The sequence below is a fragment of the Alexandromys fortis genome, unplaced genomic scaffold (assembly GCF_014885135.2).
Source record: "Alexandromys fortis isolate MF-2015 unplaced genomic scaffold, M_Fortis_MF-2015_v1.1 scaffold_35, whole genome shotgun sequence".
Taxonomy (NCBI): Eukaryota; Metazoa; Chordata; class Mammalia; order Rodentia; family Cricetidae; genus Alexandromys; species Alexandromys fortis.
Genome location: NW_026067913.1, coordinates 3398202 through 3420982, shown reverse-complemented (window position 1 = coordinate 3420982; position 22781 = coordinate 3398202). Strand labels below are relative to the sequence as shown.

The window sequence follows — 22781 nt, the reverse complement described above, 5'->3', positions numbered from 1 at the left end:
CAACTCCTGTTTGGGCAGTCACGCAGGTGAGGCTTTATGGGTGAAACTTTTGACATTTCTCCAAGACACAGTCTCACAGCTCTGGTTCTCTGGCTTTTATAATCTTTCTGCCTCCTTTTCCACAATGTTCTATGAGCCTTAGATATTGGAGTGTTTTGTAGCCATTAGGCCTGGACTCCACAACTCTGAGTTTTAATTGGTTGTAGTTTTCTGTAATGGTCTCTATCTGATGTAAAGAGAAGTTTTCTAGATGAGTGGTATATTCTGTCTCTTTAAATCTAGTAGCATATTTTTTTTAAAATAAAATTGGGTGCTCAGAGTTTGATACATATATATTTGAGATAGTAATGCTTTCTTAGTTCCAGGTTCCCTTCATTAGAATGAAGTCTCTCTCTTTATATCTTATTAGTTTTAGTTTGAAATCTCTTTAGTCAGATATCGGGAGAGTGATGCCTGCTTACTTTCTGGTCCCATTTGATTAGATTCTTTTAGTTCATCTTTTTACTCTAAGACAGTGATAATTTTTAAAGCTAAGATGGTAGATGTGGTTGGTATGTTAAGGTCTTGATGAGTTGGGAGATAGGTAGGGAGGTTCCTGGCCAAAGCCTCATCTGTAGTGCCGTCTGGGAAGGTCAGAGTAGGTCGGGACACTAAATTGGATCCAGGGCTAGACTGGCAGGTTGGGAAGAAGGCATGGATGGCTCATTAGGCTAGACCCTGGATAAGAATGTGGGAACTGGGCTTATTTTCCTTAAATTGTGCATGAGTGTGTGTGTGTGTGGGGGGGTGTGAACTTGTAGGTGCAGGTTCCCTCAGATTTCAAAAGAGGTCATCAGATCCCCTGGAACTGAAGTTGTAGGCAGTTTTGAAGCACTTGCTCTAGGTGTTGGAAATCTCTCCTGTCTATTACTTCCATAGTTATATGAGGACAAATGGATTTTGAGACCAAGGATTATATGCATTGTTCATTTGAGATAATATAAATGGCTGTTTTAGAAGTTAGTGTTTACAACATTGTAGGGAAGCAGAAATGAAGACACACAAGAGTTCCTTGAGTCTCGCCCCTTGTCTGGAGACTATGTGAAAAATGGTTCCCAAGAGATTAGAATTTCTTTAGGATTTACATCCTCGGGGAATGAAAAGGCCAAAGTCTGGTGCCAGCTAGCCAGGGGAGGAAAAGATTTCATACAGTTTTGACAACCAGTCATACCTCCTTTCAGGAGAGACTGGAACCAAGACTATGATGGGTCAGTGATGGTCAGGACCACCCAGTGATTGTGGCTGCTTGGTATGCATAACTGTTGCCTTCTATTTAAATCTAACCTCATTCCACATCTCTGTCTTTCTCTGTCTCTCTCTTGAGTGTGTGTATGTGTCTGTGTAAACTTCTATGTTTGTTATTTTTCTCAGCTTGGAAACATAAGAGTAAATCTCCTTTCTCTACTTTTTAATATTGCTTATCTCTTTAATTGGCCTATCAAGGACCTAGCTTGTTAGCATTGCCTGGGCTCTGACCTTATCCATCCTGGCAACAATTTATTCTTCAGGCTGTAATTTTTTCTATAATTTTTTTTTTAAAATATCTTTTCTCATTTTATATGCCAAATTCATTTCCCACTCCCTTCCCTTCTCCTGTTCCCTCCTTCATGCTGTAGTTTTGTACATCAATCTCAAGGTGAAATATGCCTTGTCTGAAAGAAATATAAACAGAACGCAAGCTGTTATTATGAACACATGCTCAGGCATTTAGTCAGCGTCAGTGTAGCAGGGCCCAGGACCTTAGTAGGCCCGCAGACCTCAGCATGACTGACTCCATGATGGAAGTACCATTTAGACTGTAAAACTCAGCACAGAAACACACCTGCTAAAATGAAAACAAAGACCTAATCCATCAAAGTCTGTAGTTATGGGAAAGTAAGTCTCTCAATGTACTAACCTTGCTTTTTTGGCTTCTGTAGCTCTGCTTCTGGCTAACTGTTCTTGTTAACTGAAGTATGTCATCTCAGAATATGGTTTTTGTGCTTAAAAGCTTACCCTGAGAAAGGCTCGATGTTCTACTGGGACCCTGAATACCCAGTGTAGCTGCCAGTTGTCTAATAAAGACTTTCTATTGGCTTAAACTCAAGTCTGAGCAGTCTTCTCAGGTAGATACCCTGCAACAGTCAGGATCCATGCATAGGAACCATTTTCCATACCCCCTTGGGGTTTAGTTGCTTGTGGAAGGGCTGGTAGAAGTGACTCCTTTTTTTTTTCTTGTTAGATTTGAGAGAGGGTCTTATGACGAAACCCAGGCTGGCCTCAAACTTATGACCTCCTGCTTTTGACTCCCATGTGCTATGGTTATAGGCAAGTGACAACATGCCCTATGTGACATTTCTATTCTGACAATTTCCCCCTTTGTCTCTGAACAATGTTCACTGAAAACATCCCAGATTAACCCTGTGGTGGCTGGTCCTTTACCTCCGAAAAGTGCTCTGTCCCAGTGGGTCTGCTTTGATCCCATGTTCTTAGGGGCAAATGACAGACAGATGTTAAGGAGTTAGTGCCAGTAACTCCCTTTTGCCAGTTTTAGGCAACTAAGGAGTATAGGAACAATGGCTCTTAGGTCAGGCCTGTTTGGACACCATTTTTATACTTTAATTCTGCCTGTGCCGTGGGTGTTGTCCTGGTGACTTAAAACTACTGCCCACGTTCTTTTGTAAGAAGAGTTTATAAGAAGCTGCACTTTGGCAGACTGTTAATAGAAAACACTTTTAAAGTTTTTCAGAAACACAACCAATGAGAACAAATGTTTAAAGAAAAATAGTTCTAAAAAGTAGTACTTAGTCACTAATTAAGGAAATGTCCTACAGCTAGATATTATGGAGGCATTTTCTCCATTCTGGTTTCCTCATTTCAGATGACTTTAGCCTGTGTCTAGTTGATGTAAGACTAGCCAACGCAGACACTAACACGACAAATGTGATATTTATTTATTTATTTATTTATTTATTTATTTATTTATGTTACACAGTTACAACGGAGATCTCCTCAACATCCTTGCATCTATGTCTCTAAAGGTTCAATAGAACCACAATGACTCAACAGAGCCTGGAAGGACCAACACAATTCTCTATTCAGTGCAGACAGTTCATCAGGCTCCAATTTCTTCAAAACAGCTTCCAAGTTGACAAGGTCTATGGCATAAAGGTTACAATATCCCAAGTAGTTCCAAGGCACTGAAAAGAGCACAGAAGAACTCTGAAAGATGAGGCAGTCATTAAAACAGTTCAAGTGGTACTCCAACTGTAAATATCCCCAGAGGGATGAAGGTCTTCTCAAGAGACACTGTTCCCCACTTAAACAATCAGACTATGGAAACCATGGACCTCAAGAGATTGCAATTCTCTTGGAATCTCATTTTGGGAGAAGAGAAAGCCTAAAGCTTAGGCCAGCCCGGGAGGGGGGGGGGAACTTCCCCCTAAAAGAGACTTGCAACTTATTAGAATATCATACAGGAGAGACAATGATGGGTCAGTGTTGCTATGAACACACCTTGACTAGGATGCTTAGATAGCCATAACTCTAGCCTACTATTTGAACTTAAACTTTGCGTTAGGACAGTATCTGAACATGTTGCTAGGAATTGGGTTTCCTTTTTTTTTTTTTTTTTGTTTTGTTTTGTTTTGTTTTTCGAGACAGGGTTTCTCTGTGGTTTTTGGAGCCTGTCCTGGAACTAGCTCTTGTAGACCAGGCTGGTCTCGAACTCACAGAGATCTGCCCGCCTCTGCCTCCCAAGTGCTGGGATTAAAGGTGTGCGCCACCACCGCCCTGCTTGGGCTTTCCTTTTGTGAGTTCTTCTTGTTAGTAGGGGAGTTTGGAAATAGACTCAGGGAGAAACTCAAGAACCCTTTTGATGGAATTTGAGGCAGGAAGGTGATGATAGTTGTCTATATAAGACTTACTGGAGGAATAGGGCTCTTCTGAGAGAACGCCAAGAGTGTAAGACAGATCTTCTTGGACTTTGCTTTGCATACAGAGAAGGAATAGAAAAGGAGAAATTTTGACTAGAACTTGAGGAATGTATACAAGCTTGACAAAGGGGATACATCAAGAAAAGGGATAATAACATGAGGTATTATAATCCTTGGGACAAATTTGAATGTCACGTGTCTACCCAGGACCAGAGATAGCACTTAGATTTTATTCTCTTGTTAAAAATAATTAATTAGATTTCTTTGGTGTATTGAAACTTGTCTGTTGAAAAATTTAGTATTGCAATAGACTGTGATGACTCTTTTGTGCATTTAATTATAAACTTGATGCCTGTAGGCATCATATCCCCTATAACTTGAGTTAAAGATGTTTGGGATCCATCACATGGGGCTGGGAACAGAATTCAGATTCTCCGCAAGAGCAGCAAGTACTCTCAAACCCTGAGACATCCCTCTAGTTCCCACTTTGTGTGTGTGTGAATGGACGTTTTACCTGGATGAATGTATGTGTCCTACATGAGTGCCTGGTGCCCATGGAGTATTCCATGGACCTGGAGCCACAGAAGGTTGTTGGTAGACATGTGGGTGCTAGAAATGAACCAGGATGCCCTTAACTTCTGAGCCTCATACCCTCCTCCCCCAACTTTTTCTAGACAAAGTCTTATTATAAAGTCATGACTGGCCTGGAACTCTCTATGTAGACTAGGCAGGCCTTGAACTAAAAAAGATCCACCAAGTTAAACGAGTGTGAGGTTCATACATGCAGAGAAACTAGCAAGTGCTGCTGCTGCTCAGCGCCGCTTTTCTCAGCAGCTGGGTGTGGTTGAAGGCGATGCAATAGCAGTGACTGCACTCGGAGCTGGCCTGAGCAATGGACACAGTAGGACACAGCATGGCCCTGCGTTTACCCCAGTGAATATGGAGAAATGCAAGGTGTCCCTAGGACAGCATCCTGGATGAGAATGAGGACAACTTCTGGAGACTGTGGACTGCGGAGAAATAACAGGAAATTTCCTCCCATCCGCACTTTGCTCTTTTAAAGAAACGACTGACTCAAATGATGGAGTGTGTTTGCATTGCATTGGCCCTTAGCCACAGACTCCTGAAACCAAGGGGACCTGCTGAAAATGGTGGGTGTTGGGAGCACTTTCCCTTTCTCTACAAAACAAAACATAAACCCAAAGTGGGGTAAAAAAAGCAAAGAAAAAAGAAATGCAGCTTTGGGGCTGGAGAGTTGGCTTAGAGGTTCAGAACACTGGCTGCTCTTCCAGAGGTTCTGAGTTCAGTTCCCAGCAACCACATGGTGGCTCACAACCATCGGTAATTTGATCTGATGCCCTCTTTTGGCCTGCAGGCAGAACACTATATTCATAGTAATTAACTAAATCTTAAAACAAAAAAGAGGTTTCAATACATATGTGATATAATGCTCACCTCTTAGTGTCTTTCAGATTTAAAAGGGAGCCATAGAAAAAATATTCCATCTGGATAATATTGGTATTTGAAACCCTGGTATATATTTGCTTGCCTTGACAAAATAAACATTTTGACATTGTGTTTATGAGGTACAGTTGACCATCTACTTATAGTAACACTGTTCCATATTTTGAAAAAATACATTATTTTATTACACATTTTAAAATAAAAAAATCCAACATTCTAAAAAAACCCACAAAATTTACTGGTAATACAGATTCCTATGAAGTTTGATGATCTACCATGAGAAATTAAAGAAACCATTAAATATTTAGGAACATTCAACATCAAAAGCTTTAAATCGGACTGTACTTGGCAGCCCCTGAAAATGCTACAAACTCCTTTTGAAAAAAGTATTTTCTCTATAAAGAACCTTATCAGCTATACCAAAATCTGTATAGTTTTCATGCTGAAGCTAATGTTGAACTGCACTTGGATTTCACATTCTTAGCAAAATAGTTGTCTAAGCACGTACACTCCACACATTTTAGAACGGCATTTATTGGTCCTCCTCCTCCTCCTTTTCCTCATCTTCTGGTTCATTCTTCTTTGAGCCTGTTGGCCTGCCAGGACCCCTCTTTCTTGCTTCACTTTTGCCCTTGGCAGGGTATGCAGCAACATCTTTCCCAATTTTCCTTTAGTTTAGCTGCTTTCTGCTCATACAGTTGTTTGTCTTTGGCAGACTGTTCAGACAGCTCACCCTATTGTTTGTGCAGCATCTCCAATAGACAGGCCTGGGTATTCACTTTAGTTCTTGGTCAGCAATATTCAGAGCAAACAGGAAGAAGGAAGACAGTGGTCTTTCTGGAGCACTAGGATCTTTTTTCTTACCACCTTCGGGAAGAACACAGTTCTTTATCTCCCTGTCCTAATGAGCTTTGTTGCTCTTGGCCAAATCGTCAAACTTCGACTTTTTTTTTTTTTTTCCTTCAGACATGGTCTTCCATCTCTTGGAGATTTCTTTCAGAACTTGGCAAAGTTGGCCAAGGAGCCAGGGTGCTTCTTCTGGTGTTCCCTCCAGCAGGTCTGCAGAAAGAAGGCAGATGAGGACATCGTGCCCGGAGCTTATTGGGGACTCCTTTGCCCATGCTGATGGTATTGAATCTACTTGCTGGTGCGAACTTTTCCCTCACAGTCCAACAGAAATACTTCCTTTCCCAAGCTTCGGAGAGAACTGGTTTTATTGCTAATGCTCTGTTCCATATTTTTTTTTTTTATAAGAGGCTTAATTAAAAATTTTTTGTTAGAGTTCTGGAACCCTATTATCCTACTGAGTCAAGGATTCTGCATCTTACATCAACAGAAGGAGTAATGATTCATCTATGCGATGATGCTGGTCGTTGCTGGTTCTTTCATATATGTGTATTACATAAGCCCTTAGAAAAGCTCAAGAAAACACTTCACAGAGACAGTGCCCTCTAAAATAGAACTGTTAATGATGCTAAACGTCTTCAAGTATTATGTTTGTGTTTTCCTAATTATATTAAGACTGTCTTCTTCAGCAAAGCAATTAGATCGGCTCTAACTCTGGGCACCCCACGTGGTGCCTCCTGATAATTGAAAGATATTGAATGCTGGTAAGTCTGTAAACAAATACTTAACTTTTGAAATAAGTTTACTTTATTGGTTGTGCTTTTGTAATGCTATGTAACTATTGTCTGTTAACACTCCACAGATGCATTTGCTCTTGATAGTTGTGTTTTTGCAAAGCCTTATGACAAACTGTTGTTTGTTAATGTTCTGCAGAGATATAGCTCCTGATGAAGGAAGCTGGATGATATTTTTGAGAGAGTGGGATGTCTCTTACCAGGGAAACAGAATGGAGCACAGGTATAATGTCTGACCTGAGAACCACTCCTTCTACACCTCTTAGTTGCTTGAATTGGCCAGAAGGGGTTCACTGGCACTAACTCCTTGACCTCTGTCATGCACTCCCTCAACTAAATTCAGACAAACCAGTACATATGTTATTCCAGTGACATGGGACATGTATTAGTCAGGGATCTCCAGGGGAATGTACCTTACAGAATGAATCTATCTATCTATATATAGAGGGTGTTTATTAGTGTGGCTTACTGGTTGTGGCTCAACTAGCCAATGATGGTGGTCTACCAACGAAAGGTCCAAGAATCCAGTAGTTGTTCAGTCCACGAGGCTGGATGTCTCAGCTGGTTTTCAGTATACCCCAGGGACCTGAAGAAATAGGCTCTCATATCAGTGAAGGAATGAACTCGCTAGCAAGAGCAAGGACAACGAACAGTGTTTCCTTTTCCATGTCTTTTATGCAGGCTGTCAGCAGAAGGTGTGGCCCAGATTGAAGATCTTCCCACCTCAAAAGATCTGGATTAAAGGTGTGTCTTCCCATTTCAAATGATTTAATTAAGAAAAATCCCTCACAGATGTACCCAGCTCCTTGGGTTTTTGTTAATTCCAGATGTACTCAAGTTAACAACTAGGAATAGGACAGTAGAGAGGAAATCATCAGATGGTTAGTCAGTGATGTTTTCAGAGAATATGTTCCGAGACAAGTGGGAGGAGTCATTGGAACTGAAATCAAGTCATGCTGGTCATGGAAGTGCTTGCCTGTAACCCTAGCAATTGGGTACCAAAAGCAGAGAATCTTAAGTTTTTGGTTACTCTAACCATCATGACAAGACTTTATCTCTAACCAACAAGATGGAAATGCTTGTGCCAGGCCTTTGAAAATAACAAAAAGTCAAGAGGTTGCAGAGGAATGGTGCTCATGTGTGGCTACCTGCCATTAATTGAATGCATTCAAACTTCGGTCCTATCGCATTATTTATGAACCTTGATTCAGACATAGACATATTCTACCTCAAGACTGTGGCACTGAGAGAGAAAGTAGGGAAATGTAACTAGCCTGGTGGAGATGAAGACATTCTTTAAAGATTGCTTTTTGAGAGTTTCATACATATATACAATGTGTTTTGAATATACCTATCTCCATTCCCTTCCCTCCAACTCCTCTTTGCCACCACACCACCATGTCTTCCTTCCAACTTCATGTAGTTTTTAAAACCCACTGAGCCTGATTGTTGCTGCCAGTAAACTCATGGGTGTAAGGCCATCAATTTGAACATAGGCAACCTACCAGGGCTACATGGGATGAAGATATTCAAAAGAGGCGCTGCGTTGTACTTTGGTTATAAGACTGTTGAAACTATAGACCCCAGGAAACTGGAGGTATACTGCAAACCTCATGCTATGAGAAGGGAAAGGTTAAAGTGTGGGCTAGTCAGAGGGAAACCTCTCTCTGAAAGATTTGCAGCTGTAGACCACCTTACTGAAGAGTCAACAGTGGTTAGTAGAACCGTACCTTGACTAGGATTTCTCGGCCATTCATAACTCTGGCCGTCTACTTAAACATCAGCTTGGCTTCAGGACCCTGAAGATGGATGTTGGGGGAGAGCTGTCAATTATCTTCGTCCCTCTTCTCAGTGAGGACATATTGAACACATCTCCTTTTTCTGCTTTAAACTGTTAAATTGACTTTTTAAATTGGCTTGTCAGGGATATGTGGCCTAGATTTTTGGAGTACAGTTTGCGACCCTAAGTCCAGTAATATCTGGTCAAGGGTGTTCCTAATACAAAAGGAAAGGAAACCTGAGGTGCGCTGATTGGGGAGAAACTTGACAAACATCAGCTTTCTTGAGAGTCCAGATGAAATCTAACTATTCATTTCTCTGCTTTAACAAATATAGATTAGGAAATAACTAAAGCCAGCTCAAATGAGGAGGTAAGAAAAGCCCCTGGAATAAAGTGACTTCAGCCATTGTTTGGGATGATTCAGTTTACCCTCATCTTCTAGCCAACTTGCTGGAGGTGTCTGATACTCATAATTGTTGGAGTCAGAGCCTGTCCTGATAGCCTGACAGGTGAGGTGGTGAGGGACAGTCACTCATCTGTCCTCAGTAGGCCAACTAAAGAGACACATGGTAGGGAAAATCAGAGAAAGGAGAGTTAGAACCATCCTATATGGTCCCATTTGGAAAAGGAACAGAGAAACAAATAAGAGGTCATGATATCCCCACACTCTATCGAGTCCATTTGGGTCCTGACATAAAATTTAGGGTTAGGTAGTGGACAATGGTATGCATCACTATGCAGATCTGGTTCAGGTGTAGTCTGTCCATCACTGAAACACTGTTGTCTTGGTTCTAGGTTGTCAACTGTGTAAAACCTCCTCCTGGGAGACAAATTCTTCTTCTTGCTGCCACTGGGCTTCAGCCTTTTCCTCCTTCTAACATGAGATTCCTAAGAAAATTTTAATTTTTTGAGAGCTATGATTTCAATAGTCTGATAGTCAAAGGGAGGGCCACAAAGGCCTCTATAGAATATATTCACTCACTACAGACTAGTTGAAGAATCACTTTCTAAATATACTGACATGGATGTTCAAACAGTATTATTTAGATCCTTTGTCATTGTCACCAACTACTAACATACTAGCTGAGCAACAAGTGTTGTCAAGCTTTTTTTTAACATCTTTGTTAAGGTACATTTTCCTTCTGATGCACATTTATAATTTATCTCACTTGCCATTCATTATAGTTAATTTATTTCCCAATTAAAAGCTTTAAATAATTGTGTCATACTTCATTACAAACTGAAGTATACATTATAATAAGTAGCTATGAATCATTTTATGCAATTGATAATGAATAGGCTTTCAAGATCATAACAAATCTTTTTTGAGGGGAATCTGTAAATGCAAACTTTAGAAAGTAGAACAGGAATCTCAAAGACAAGCCTCACCAACAGGATACAAGAGGTGGAAGAGAGACTCTCAAGCACGGAAGACACAATAGAAGAAATGGACACCCCAGTTAAAAGAAGAGATTAAATCTAAAAAAGTTCCTTGCACAAAACATCCAGAAAATCTGGGACACCATGAAAATATCAAATCTTAGAAAAATAGGAATAGAGGGAGGAGAAGAAACTCAGGTCAAAGCACAGAAATTATTTTAAAGAAATTCATAGAAAATTCCTTAACCTGAAGGAGGAGATTCCTATCAAGGTACAAGAAGCACGCAGAATACCAAACAGACAGGAACAGAAAAGATATATCTCAAAGTAATAAAAGCAGGTTTCAGTAAGTACATAGCCAACATCAACTTAAAGGGAGAGAAACTCAAAGCAATTTCACTAAAATAAGGATCAAGACAAGGTTGTTCATTCTCTCCATATCTATTCAATATAGTATTTGAAGTTTTAACTAGAGCAATGAGACAACAGAAGGAGAGCAAAGGGATATGAATTGATAAGGAAGAAGTCAAAGTATCTTTATGTCCACATGGAGCTTTCCTACCTACATTCCAGCATCTTATGGTACATGAAGGTACTCTGCATGCTATCAAAAGAGAAATGTAAACACCAGTTATCTCATCAATCCTTTGACAATCATCATTGACCTTTGACAATGGTGTGCTGTTTGCCAGATATGCTAGGGCAATGGTGGCACAAAGCTTTTGGGAGTCATCAACTCATATATGATTTGATTTAAGATCTACGGAACTTATACCTGGCACTGCTTGGGTGACAGAGAACCTGAGACCAGATAGCACAAGGGCCTAGGATAAAACCAAATACTACTGTTCTGAAAACAACAGCAACATAGCAATATAATGACTCCTAATGACATTCTGCTATATTTGTAGGTCATTGCTTTGCTCAGCCATCATCAGAGATGCTTCCTCCTGCAGCACATGGGAACAATACAGAGATCCACAGCTGGACACTATGCAGAAAGTGCTTAAAGACCTCAGAACATAAAGCGCTTAAAGACCTCAGAACACTCATCCCTAAATGGGATGCCTCCATCAATACCTTCCCCTCAGGGCTCAGGGAATCCCATGGAAAAGGAGGTTGAAAGAGTGCAAGAGCCAGAGGGATGGAGAAATCAAGGAAACAAGACCCTCTAAATCAACATGGTCAAAGCTAATATGACTTCACGGAGACTGAGGCAGCATTCACAGGCCTGTACAGGTCTGCATCAGGTCCTTACATATATATTATGGTTCCTAGTTTAGTGTTTATATGGGATCCCTGAGTGTGTGAACAAGTGGGCCTCTGATTCTTGTGCCTTCTCTTGGACTCTTTTCCTTCTGTTTGATTTGTCCAGTTTTGATGTGTTAGTTTTGGGTTATGCCATTCCATTCTATTCTATTTTATTATTATCCCTGTTTGTTTCCTGAGATACAGAAATGGAGTGGATCTGGATCGGAAGGGAGGAGAAGAGGAACTGGGAGGAGTAGAGGGAGGAGAAATCTTAATTCGGATACAGTGTATGAGAAATACATTTATTTTCAATGAGAGAAAAATGAACATATGAGATATTTTACTCTATACGTCCTCTTCTCAGATAGATTTTAGACAAAGGAACTGTAAATTGCAAACTTTTCAATTGTTTACATATTCAACATCAATGATATTCAATATTAATGATCATCAAATTTTTATCAAGCACTTATTTTCAAGCATACACCATTTTTGTATATTGAAGAACATGATCTTAAAACATTAGGTAGCAGAATTTTCCTGTTTTTTTTTTTTTTTTTTTTTTTTTTTGCAAAGACTCTTCCCTTGACTAGATTTTAATTATGTATCCCTGATTTCTTCTTGTTTTTGATATTTTGATTCAGTTCCATAGGGTAGCCCAGGCTGGCCTTGAATCTACAGAAATCCTTCTGCATCAGCCTCCTGAGTGATAGGGTTACAGCTATGAGTCCCCCACCCCCACTTAGCTCTATGCCATCCAATACCTTCCCCTTCTTTCTGACTCCGAGTCAGGGACTCAGTCTATAATCCTGGCTTGTCTAGAATTCACTCTGCAGCCCAGGCTGGGCTTGAACTTGTGGCAACCCCCTGCCTCTGCCGCCAAGTGCTGACAATATAGTGTGTGCCACCACACCCAAGCCCTTTTCTCAAAGAAGACCCAATCCTTGGGCTTCTCTGTGTTTGTGTTTGCATATCACAATTTCAGCAGAAATCTTTTGAAGTTAGTTTTATAAGATTCTTCCACCCTTAATCTCTGATCTTTCTCTTTCTTTTGTCAAATTCCCTATTTGCCACTCTTCCCCAGGGGACATTTTCCTAGCTTTATCTGCTTTCTGCAGGAATTCTGTCAAGTTGCTTTTACAAGGATTATCCCTCTCCATGCTTTCTCTCAGCAATTTTTTATCTACAGACCCCCAACTCCTGCATGATATAATATTTGGAATTGAGCTCATGTCTCTATTAAAATCTCATTTTTTCCTATTGCAGTTTCTCTTTTTATCACCTAAATACTGTCTGACTCTTAAAAAAATCTATAAAAATGTATACTTTAAGCATTGTAATGTCGTTGCTTTGAAGATCTGAACCTGAAGAAACAGCAACTCAGTGTAATGTAAGACATTTGGAGCTCACAAAAATTTATTTTTGTTATGTAGAGAATATATTCCTTGGATTGCATCCCAAAGGTTATCAGTGGAAAGCCTTCTGATAAAGCCTTTGCTTTAGCTACCAGCTCCTCTACACTGGGTCTGCCTGGAGCCTTGTTCCAAACACTGTAACTTCTCATCTGGATCACTGCGAAGCTTGTCAGTGAATACTCACCCAGCTTCCTCCCTTGCCCGCCACTGCTCTCAGCAGTGCAGCCCGAGGAAGATTTTAAGACACAATTATTTATTCTCATCTCCTGCTTGAATCAGTGGCGCCTTTCTCATTCAGAGTAAAACACACAACTCTGGGAAAGCTTTGCGACATCTATCTGCTGTTTCTGAGTTACCTGATGGATGCCATAGTCCTCTTTCCTCAAGCGCTTTACCACGCTGGCTGCCTCTTTCCTCCCAGGTCCTCTGACCTTGCCTTTTCTAGGTGAAATGGTTTTGTTCCAGACACACCCAAAACTGCTCAGGACTCAGCTGTTTCTTTCACAGGAAGTTCCTTCCTGACCATGCTATGCCAAAGAGCAATCCTCACCTGATCAGGGATTCTCTGAGTCCAGCTGAGAGTCTTGGTGTGAGCAAATGTTCATCAGGTGCCTGAATCATTTTCAGGCCTATTTCTAGACATCTTTGTAAAAATCCAGTTTTATTAAGGCTTTCTTAGTGGGTTTAGCAACAACAGCTTCCCCTCTGTGTACTACGGATCAATCCCAATGTCTGATCAACTTATTGCAAGTCTTGAAAGGTCCTTCTCGCATCCACCCCACTGTATCCTCTCCAACTTTTATTGCTAAGGGGATAGTAGTGCCATCAACTGAAGGAAACTTGGGAAAAGAGAAGGCTTGACTGTTGCAAATAATAAATTAGAATTTTAATTTGTTAAGTTAAATGTGCTGAGAAGTCAGAAGTTGGAGATATCCAGGAAGGGTTGAACCTTTGTGTGGTACTTAGTAGGGATGTTAGAGTTATGAAAGTGTATGTGAGATTCATCAGTGTGTGTTGGAGAGTCTGGGAGAGAGTCCTGAGAGACTGGGAGAGAGTCCTGAGAGACTGGGAGAGAGTCCTGAGAGACTGGGAGAGAGTCCTGAGAGAGAGTCCTGAGAGAGAGTCCTGAGAGAGAGTCCTGAGAGAGAGTCCTGAGAGAGAGGGTCCTGAGAGAGAGTCCTGAGAGACTGGGAGAGAGTCCTGAGAGAGAGTCCTGAGAGACTGGGAGAGAGTCCTGAGAGAGAGTCCTGAGAGACTGGGAGAGAGTCCTGAGAGAGAGTCCTGAGAGATTGTTTTTTTTTTCTGTGAGAGAGTCCTGTGAGACTGGGAGAGAGTCCTGCGAGACTGGGAGAGAGTCCCATCTCAGAGGAGGTGGCAGCTCTGGCTGGCAGTTTAAGTTCAGCGCAATGAGCCACACAGAGGATCCACAGAGGTTCAGATAAAACATTGTTGCAGCAATCGAAAACCAATCGCACTTCTACTTCCCAACTGGAAAAATTGTAATTTATTTACTTGTCTCTAATTCATAAATCCGTTCTTATATCACTCAGACATTATATTTGTTTTATCTCTTCAAATACCTAATTTCTTTCTTTTTAAAAAATTTTATTGATTTTTATTGAGCTCTACATTTTTCTCTGCTCCCCTCCCTGCCTCTCCCCTCCCCTTCAACCCTCTCCCCCCCATGCTCCCAATTTACTCAGGAGATCTTGTCTTTTTCTACTTCCCATGTAGATTAGATCTTTGTAAGTCTCTTTTAGGATCCTCATTGTTGTCTAGGTTCTCTGGGATTGTGATTTGTAGGCTGGTTTTCTTTGCTTTATGTTTAAAAAACACTTATGAGTGAGTACATGTGATAATTGTCTTTCTGGATCTGGGTTACCTCACTCAAAATGATGTTTTCTAGCTCCATCCTTTTGCATGCAAATTTCAAGATGTCATTATTTTTTCTGCTGTGTAGTACTCCATTGTGTAAATGTACTACATTTTCCTTATCTATTCTTTAGTCAAGGGGCATTTAGGTTGTTTCCAGGTTCTGGCTATGACAAACAATGCTGCTGTGAACACAGTTGAGCAAATGTCGTTGTGGCAAATGGCTAATTTCTTTGCTTAACCTTCCATACTCTCATTTATTGTTCCTTTGAATGCAAGTTAGTATCCCCACCGTTCCTGTTAGTGAGAAATCAGGACATTGGTTACTCGATTCCACTTGGCTTTCAGGTGCCACATTTGCTGCTGTGAGAGAGTTTGCAGAGAAACCAAGATGCAGCCCGACAAGGGCATGAAATACCTTAGTGAGGAAACTGCATGGTGGATGTGTACACTCCCGCTCAGGGTGCATCTTTACCAGGAAAAGGTCCTTATGTGACGACCCTTGACCTAGAGCACATGCATTTGCTACTTGACAAAACTCAGCTGGCCTTCCCAGGAAAGGCCAAGGGAAATCATGTGTAGCAACTCTGTTGAGGTGATTAAGAGATAGGATTGCTTTAGGAGATGGCAGGAGACTCGATAAAGCTTAGTTTAATTGGGAAGGCACAGAGCTACAGATTCATCCAACTGGGACTCCCGATGTCACTGGGTTTCCTGATCCTGTGCTTGTGGCTTTTGCTGCTCACTAGAAGAATTCGTTCCATACATTATGGAGATTGTAACATACATGGTATGATTTTCAACATTTCTTAATATGTTGGGCTGGGATGAATTCATTTATTTGTTTTTAAGCTAGCATAAAAAGTAACGGATTTCTTGATGGGCTTTGAAATTTAATTGAATTTACTTTACGTGGATAAGTGTTTTGCTTGCATGCATGGATGTGCATCGTATGCAATGCCTGGTGCCCACGGCAGCCAGAAAAGAGAATTGTATATCCCTGGGACTGGAGTTCTGGAGGGCTTGAGCAACTTTTTGAGTGCTAGGACCCAAGCTCTGGTCCCCAACAAGAGCAAGTCTTCCTACCTGATGAACCATTCTCTAGCTCCTCACTATGGCATTTCATACACACTTGGTTTTTTATGCCTCCTCCCTCTCTCTCTGCGCATCCTTCTGCCCACTTCTTGCTGGTCCTCTTCCCTACCATGTTTAATCTGTCTTTTCTTTTTCGGTCATGTGTGTTCCACTGCTAACTCCTCTCAAGTCATCTTCCTCCCACTGTCCTCTCTGTGTTTCCTGACATCCTCCCCGCACCACATTTAAACCTAGGCTCCTAGTTCCTGCTTATGTGAGAGAGCATACAGCATTTCTCTCTCTCTGTCTGCCTTATTCTGATGAACGTAAGGATTTTCAGTTCTAGGCATTTCTCTGAAAATGTTTCACTTTTCTTTTGGGGAAGCTGCCTTTTACAGAAATCTTTGAACGTGTAATGTCCCACAACACCACCTTCTTTGGATGCCAGGGTCCTGCCATTACAAATAATTTTTTGGTGATCAAAATTGTGTTTTGGGTTCGGTTTTTGGTTTAAAAGTTGAAAAATCACTACTGGCATTTCCAGTGTTACAAATGCAGCATGGTTTTAAAATGTCCCGTAGAAGGAAGTAACGCTAGGTGATTCATATGAGAGAGATTTCCAAGGGACTCGTGGGAACTGATGGGGTGTTTGCGGAACTGATCTGAGAAACACGGCGCCATCGTCAGAGCACAGGAGAGTTAAGCTCTGAGGCAGGTAGACAAAGACACTGGTCTCTTAGAGAGACATTATAAGAATTTCTATAATTTCCATAGGAGGCTTGTGCAGCATACCTGGGTTACAACTCCGCAAAGGAGCACGGGAGTTGTTAGGAAGGATGCCAGGCACGGAAACAAAGTGCTGAGGAGCACACGGTGTCTAAAACAAGGAGAGCCTCGGTCCTTTATGGCCCAGGAAAGGTTTGCCTAAAAGGGAGACGCGGATGTGTATGATCTCTGAGAGCTCAGATACCACGCCTCTGCGATTCCCCTTTCCATTTTCCAAGGCCCCTGCCAAGCAAGAAGCAAAGAGAACAGGCCATGACTGGATGTACAGATAGGGTTATTCATGAGAACGGAATGGAGATGGAGCAAGCTCGCATCATCTGTAAGGGACCCTGCCTCCTGCATATATGCTAAGTCAGCTGTTCTTTGGAATGCCGCTGGCACAAGGGAAAAGTGAGCTAGCAAGCTGATGACATCACTGTGTGTAATTCATAAGGAATAGGAATAGCTTAGCAACGCGGAACTCCACTTGGTCTGGGCTGCTAATGAAGCACTTGGCAACTCGGCTGCAACCTGGGACCTCTACCTGTATTAGCTGCGTGCGTTCTTGCTACAATGGAAATAAATTATACAACACAATTCTGTCACTCGAAATAGAGAACCGCTCCAACTGTACCTCTGTGAACTAAACTCCTCCTCCTTTTGTACCCGTCAAAGGAAATCTAAGACAATCATTTGGGTCCTTAAGTGCGCGTTCATTCTTCTGGTCCACTGTGGCTCTGAAAGAACCTTCTGCTTTTGAATAAAGTTCCCTGCTAGCTCGCTGTGAGCTGTGTGAGAGCACTTATCTCAGTTCCTTGAATAAGTGGCTGAAATCCTGAAAAGGCTCACTCCAGTCCCTGACCACTGGTAACAGCCGCACATATGACCAATTTACAAGGCCCCTTTCTGCAGAAAGCGCCGTGGAGAGTGAAGAGCCTCTTGTCCAGTCGGCGTAGTACACTGCCTCTGGAGTTCCCTGTTAGTAAGTCTGTCTCCCCCACTAGTGTTTGCTCAGTTCCCAGAAGCGCTGCGCTTCACACATAACCTCCTCACGTCGTCTTCCTTTGCTTAGGAGTCCACCCCATTGCCCTGGTGTTTCTGGGCTGTGGTCTCTACCAGGGGAGACCAAGCAGTCATCAAGTACTGAAGTGAAGGCTAAGCCTCCAAACGCCACCATTAGCTACTCCTGATCAGAAAAGCACCTGGGAGGGTCACCTGGCTATTTAGGCCTTTCTGTTCTTCCATGGTAATATTCCAAAAGTGGCCAACGGAGATAGGAAAAGCTTTCAAAGTGCTTCTGCTTGCTTATGAAGTGTTTTTCCATCTTGCTTGGTGAATTTCAGGTTGGGCCTAAAATATTATTTATCTTATGTGTCTACATAGTAAAACTTCCCATCCCAGAGTACATAATATTGAAATTGGCCTTTTTTTTTTAATTAAAAAATAACTTCCCTTTCCTTTTTCCAAACCGTTCCATATATCCCTCATTGGTCTCTTTCAAACTCATGGCCTCTTTTTTTATTGTTATTGTAAACATATATGAATATACATATATATTCCTAAATATAATATTAACTAGTACATACATTTTCAGGGCTAAATAACTGGTATTGGATAACTAATTGGTGTGTTATTATTTCTTCCAATCCCAGCATTCCCCAGTTGTCTTTAGTTCATTCTGTATGGTTGAAGCCGTGTGGGTGTGTGTTTCCCTGCCCACTTTGTTAAGCCCATTCGTGTCGTCCTTGTTAGCTGAATTTAAGACATGTTCAGCAAGAGAGAAACCATGCCTGGTACTGGAAATGGAACTCACGACTCCGTGCTAGCAAATTCTTTGGAATTTGAGGAGCATCTGTAGCTACTACTTTACTGAGCCAGTATAATCCCTAAAGACAATCTAAACATTTGTTCTTATACCCACAGATAAATGCAGCCCTCCTCACCCCTCATTGAGGCAACTTCCCTTAGCAACAGATGGAGACCATTACAAAAAATCACAACTAATCAAAATGCAGAGTTGTGGAACCCAGTCCCAGTGAACTACAGAACACTCCTACACCCAAGGCTCTGGGAACACTGCAGAAGAGGGAAGGAATCGCCTCTGCTTTAGTTACCACTGTCCTCGGACCAGAAGCCAGCCAGGCAGAGGGCACACCGTCTTCATTATCTGTAACCATGGTGCTGCTTCCAACTGTCTTAGGGTTACAGGAAGAACTAGTTAAATTTTGAAATCCCTTTCTTCAACTTATAAAATATACAAGAAACTGCCTGCTGGTCCCCAAAACTCGTTTTTTGATTGGGCCTACACTGGGACAGCTGAAACCAGAGGTTAGTAATTGCCTGGGTACTTCAGTAGGAAGTCTTTCATGCATTTTGTGAGCCAGATTTCTTGGCTGTAATTTGGTTAGCTCTGTTTGCTTTTCTTATAACTTGGGGCTTTGGAATGAGGTTCTTTAGCAGAGACACTAAGGTTAGAGAAACCTTCTGAAAGTGAACTTGGAAAGTGGCTATGTAGTAAGCCTGAGAACTTGGTACTAGAGGATGATCTGATTATCACCTTAAAAATTATGCCATAAACCACATATTGAGGAAACAACATGTCTTAGTTGGGGTTTCTTTTGCTGTGAACAGACACCATGACCACGGCAAACTCTTTTATAAAGGAAAATAGTTAATTGGGCTGGTTTACAATTCAGAAGTGTAGTCCATTATCATCTTGGTGGGAAGCGTAGCAGCACGCAGGCAGCCATGGTGTTGGAAAAGAAGAACAAAAGGAACCGTGAGCTCAACATATCTGCCTCTATTTTTGACTTTTCTTTAAAATTTAGCTTACTTCAAAATGTTTTATGAGTCAACTAAGACATTTCCCTCAGAAAGTGTTTTACAATTTTGGCACTGCAGCTTTAAGTCACTCACATTCAGGCTAAATCAAATTTGCTGAGCAAGATAACGTAGTTATTTGTGCACAAAACAGTAACAGAAAGAATGAATGGCTTGTAACAGCTGCTGTGAGTACAAATGTTGAAGTTTTCAATGACTTTAAAAGGTCATAGGAATGTACGTTCCACCTTCTAAACTGGTAATAAAATAGGACATGTGGTCTGCTTCCCACAGTGAAGGAACTTGCTTCCCGGTTTTCTGCGTCAAGGAATGGCTTTCCCATCTGCCACTGTTTATGCTATGTCTTCAGACTCAAGTCTTTCTTTCTCCTTATGTGTTTATTAATCTTCAAGAGGTGCCATTATTAAGGCTCTAGGGTGGATCTGTTTCCTAGTATTTGGCTAATAGTGAGTGTTACAGATGATTGGCTTGGAAGAGCCTTCAATATCAAAAACAATTTTTTTTTTTCGAGACAGGGTTTCTCTGTGGCTTTGATCAAAAACAAATTTGAAAAAAGAATTACATGAACTGTGAGCTCATGATTAAGATGCTGGTCAACATGACCGAGTAAGCACTTTATACTCTATTCTTTTTCTGATTCGTTTTTTTTTTGTTTGAAATAAAGTTTATTGAAGTTTCTGTCGGTATTTACATATGATACACGGTAAATAACAGAGCCAGGCCCCCCACCCCACCGTTTCCCCACCCTTATTGCTTCCCTCCCCCCTCCCCCAGCCTCATTAAAAATCGCTGCGTAAAGACAGGTTATAACTGCTGCGGTTCTCCCTCCCACCCTCCCACCTAAGATGCAAACTAAAAGCCCCTGGTCCTCCCTGCCGTCCCCTCCCCCCACCCCGGGGCCGTTCTGGTTCCGTGTGTTAACACTGTGCTACCTCGCCCCTCCTCCCCTAATAAAGGGAGTGGGATGGACGGTTTTCTGGCAACCCTCCCCCAAACTGTCCAAGGGGGCGGACGGGCCCTTGAAAAAGGCCGGAGTTAGGGAAACTGAGATGGGAAGAGGGACATGGATGAGAGGGAGTACCAGAAAATGGAAGACAGAGGTTTTGGGGGGCGTTAACCCCCGCTACTGCCCCTCCCTCCCCCGATGGGACCTCGAGGGGGGAGAGGCGGGCACAGGCGTGGAGATAGCATGAGGGAACCTCCCTCCACCCTGGGGTCCCATCCTTGTTGAGTGTGAGAGACCAGATGCACCTAGGGACTTCGGATGAGCAGGTGGAAGAAGGAAAAGAGAGAAGCGAGAAGGGGGGGAGAGGAGGGCGGGGAGGAGGAGGAGGAGGAGAAGGAAGAAGGATCTATTAGAAGGAAGGTCACCTTCCAGAGGACAACAGAAAGAGAGGAAATAGTGTCTCCCAGAGGCGACAAAAAGGAAAAGTCAAGGTAAGCCACAGTCGTATCCCTGCAGCCCCTGACCCGACCAGCAGATGTGGGCAGAGCAAGCTTCTTCCCACCCGCCGCCACCAGGGACCTGCAGAGTACGTGGTGTTGTGCTAGGAAAGAAGGGAGTTCAAGGGCATTCCCAGTGGCTGTCACACCCACTCTCCAGCCCAGCACCCCTGTAGGGAAGCGGGAGCCTGAAGGATTTGGGGGAGCTAGGTGCATGATACCACCAGAGGATAGTTAACCGAGTTGGAGAGGGACCAGGAGAGGGGACGGGTTCACCCGGGGTTAGGCAGGTGAAGGGAGGGAATCATTTGGAAGTATAATGGACTAATGAGGAGAAGTTGGAAAGAGGGAGCCATCGAAATGAGGATGATGGGTTGGGGCCTGGAGGTGGCACAGCAGCCCCCTGCCAAGAGTCCCTTAAGGGATTGGGGCCGCGTGGGGGAAGGGCAGGGGAGGGGAGGGAGGAGGAAGAGGAGAGGGTGGGAGCCCAGCCTCAGCACGGTGAAGTGGAGATGTGGAGGTGGTCGGGATACTTGATGGCTGGAGGGTAATTTTGCGTCATCTGGATGGAGACGTCGGAAGGGCTGCGACCTCGACGTGACTCCGGCCCCCTCGTTGAGAAGGAAAGAGGAAGCAGCGAAGGCCAACGACCACCCGTATCGATAGTGAAAGTACTGCTCAGAGCTGCTGGGCCTGATCATGACCTCATCATTGATGCTGGAGATGTACAAGCCCACCACCAAGGAGTGACCTGATAAAATGAAGAAGACGCCAGACACGAAGGCCAGAATGGTCCTCTGAGGTCGGATGTGGCCGATGTTGCTGATGACAAAGGCGGTGAACACAAGGAAAAGACTAACCATAGGGAAGGGAGTAGCCGTGCGTACCGTCTTCAAAATATTCTCCGTGTTTTCCGTCACCAAGTTGATCTCTGGTTCAAGAAAGTACTCGGAAGCCACACAGCGCCCCTTCTCCCGACCTGCAAAGAAGCAGACTCTCCAGAGGCCAGCGTGCAGCGCCATCTCGACCTCGGTTCTGCGGCAAAACGGTCCCCTCCTCCATGTACAGCCAGTAGTCCGTGCTGACCGCGATGCCCACGAGGAGCAGGCCGCAGGCACCAAGCACGCTGCTCAGCCGGGTCAGGGCACGGCTGCTGCAGTGACTCATCCTGAGCGGCGGGGGGCGCCCTGCGGGGCCTCTCTCAGGGCCGGGCGGACGCTCCGGGCCGCGGGCTCCGCAGCCGCACGACCGGCCCCGCGGTTTCCAACGGCCGCCGCCGCCGCCACCGGCGTCTCCGGTGCCCGCGCCCCCCCGCCCCCGCCCCCGAGCCCGGCGTCCCGGCCCCCACCCGGCCTCCCACCCCCCACCCCCCGCGCCCGCGGCCTCACTCGGCGGACGCAGCCGGGCCTTTTTCTGATTCTTAATTAGGTCAGACCTTTGCTGTTTTCTTCAAAATCTCTATCTGCAACTTAGACTGTGCGCTTGATTTCTCATGAGCTGAAAGAAGAATGTTGTAGTCTCCTATTGTGTTTATAGATTGTTCTTTGCATATCTTATAGATTTAAATATTTGAAGACTGTCATGTATTTCGAGACGTAATCTGACTATATGATGATAGTTTTGATGTGTTCTTGGATTCGATTTGCCAGTATTTTATTTAGTATTTTTGCATCAATGTTCAGGAGTGAGATTGGTTTGTAGTTATTTTTCTTAGTAATGTCTTTCTGTGGTTTGAGTATCAGTGTAATTGTAGCCTCACAAAAAGAGATTGGCAATGTTCCTTCTGTTTCTATTGTGTGGAATAATTTGAGAAGTATTGGTATTAGTTCTTCTTTGAAAATCTTGTAGAATTCTGAGCTGAAACCATCTGGTTCTGGGCTTTTTTTGGTTGGGAGACTTTTGA

At 43.0% G+C, this 22781-nt stretch overlaps 1 pseudogene; it reads right to left on the bottom strand.

Moving 5' to 3' along the window:
* Positions 1 to 21289: 21289 nt before the first annotated feature.
* On the bottom strand, positions 21290 to 22159 carry LOC126499544 (voltage-dependent calcium channel gamma-7 subunit-like; annotated as a pseudogene).
* Positions 22160 to 22781: the final 622 nt, after the last annotated feature.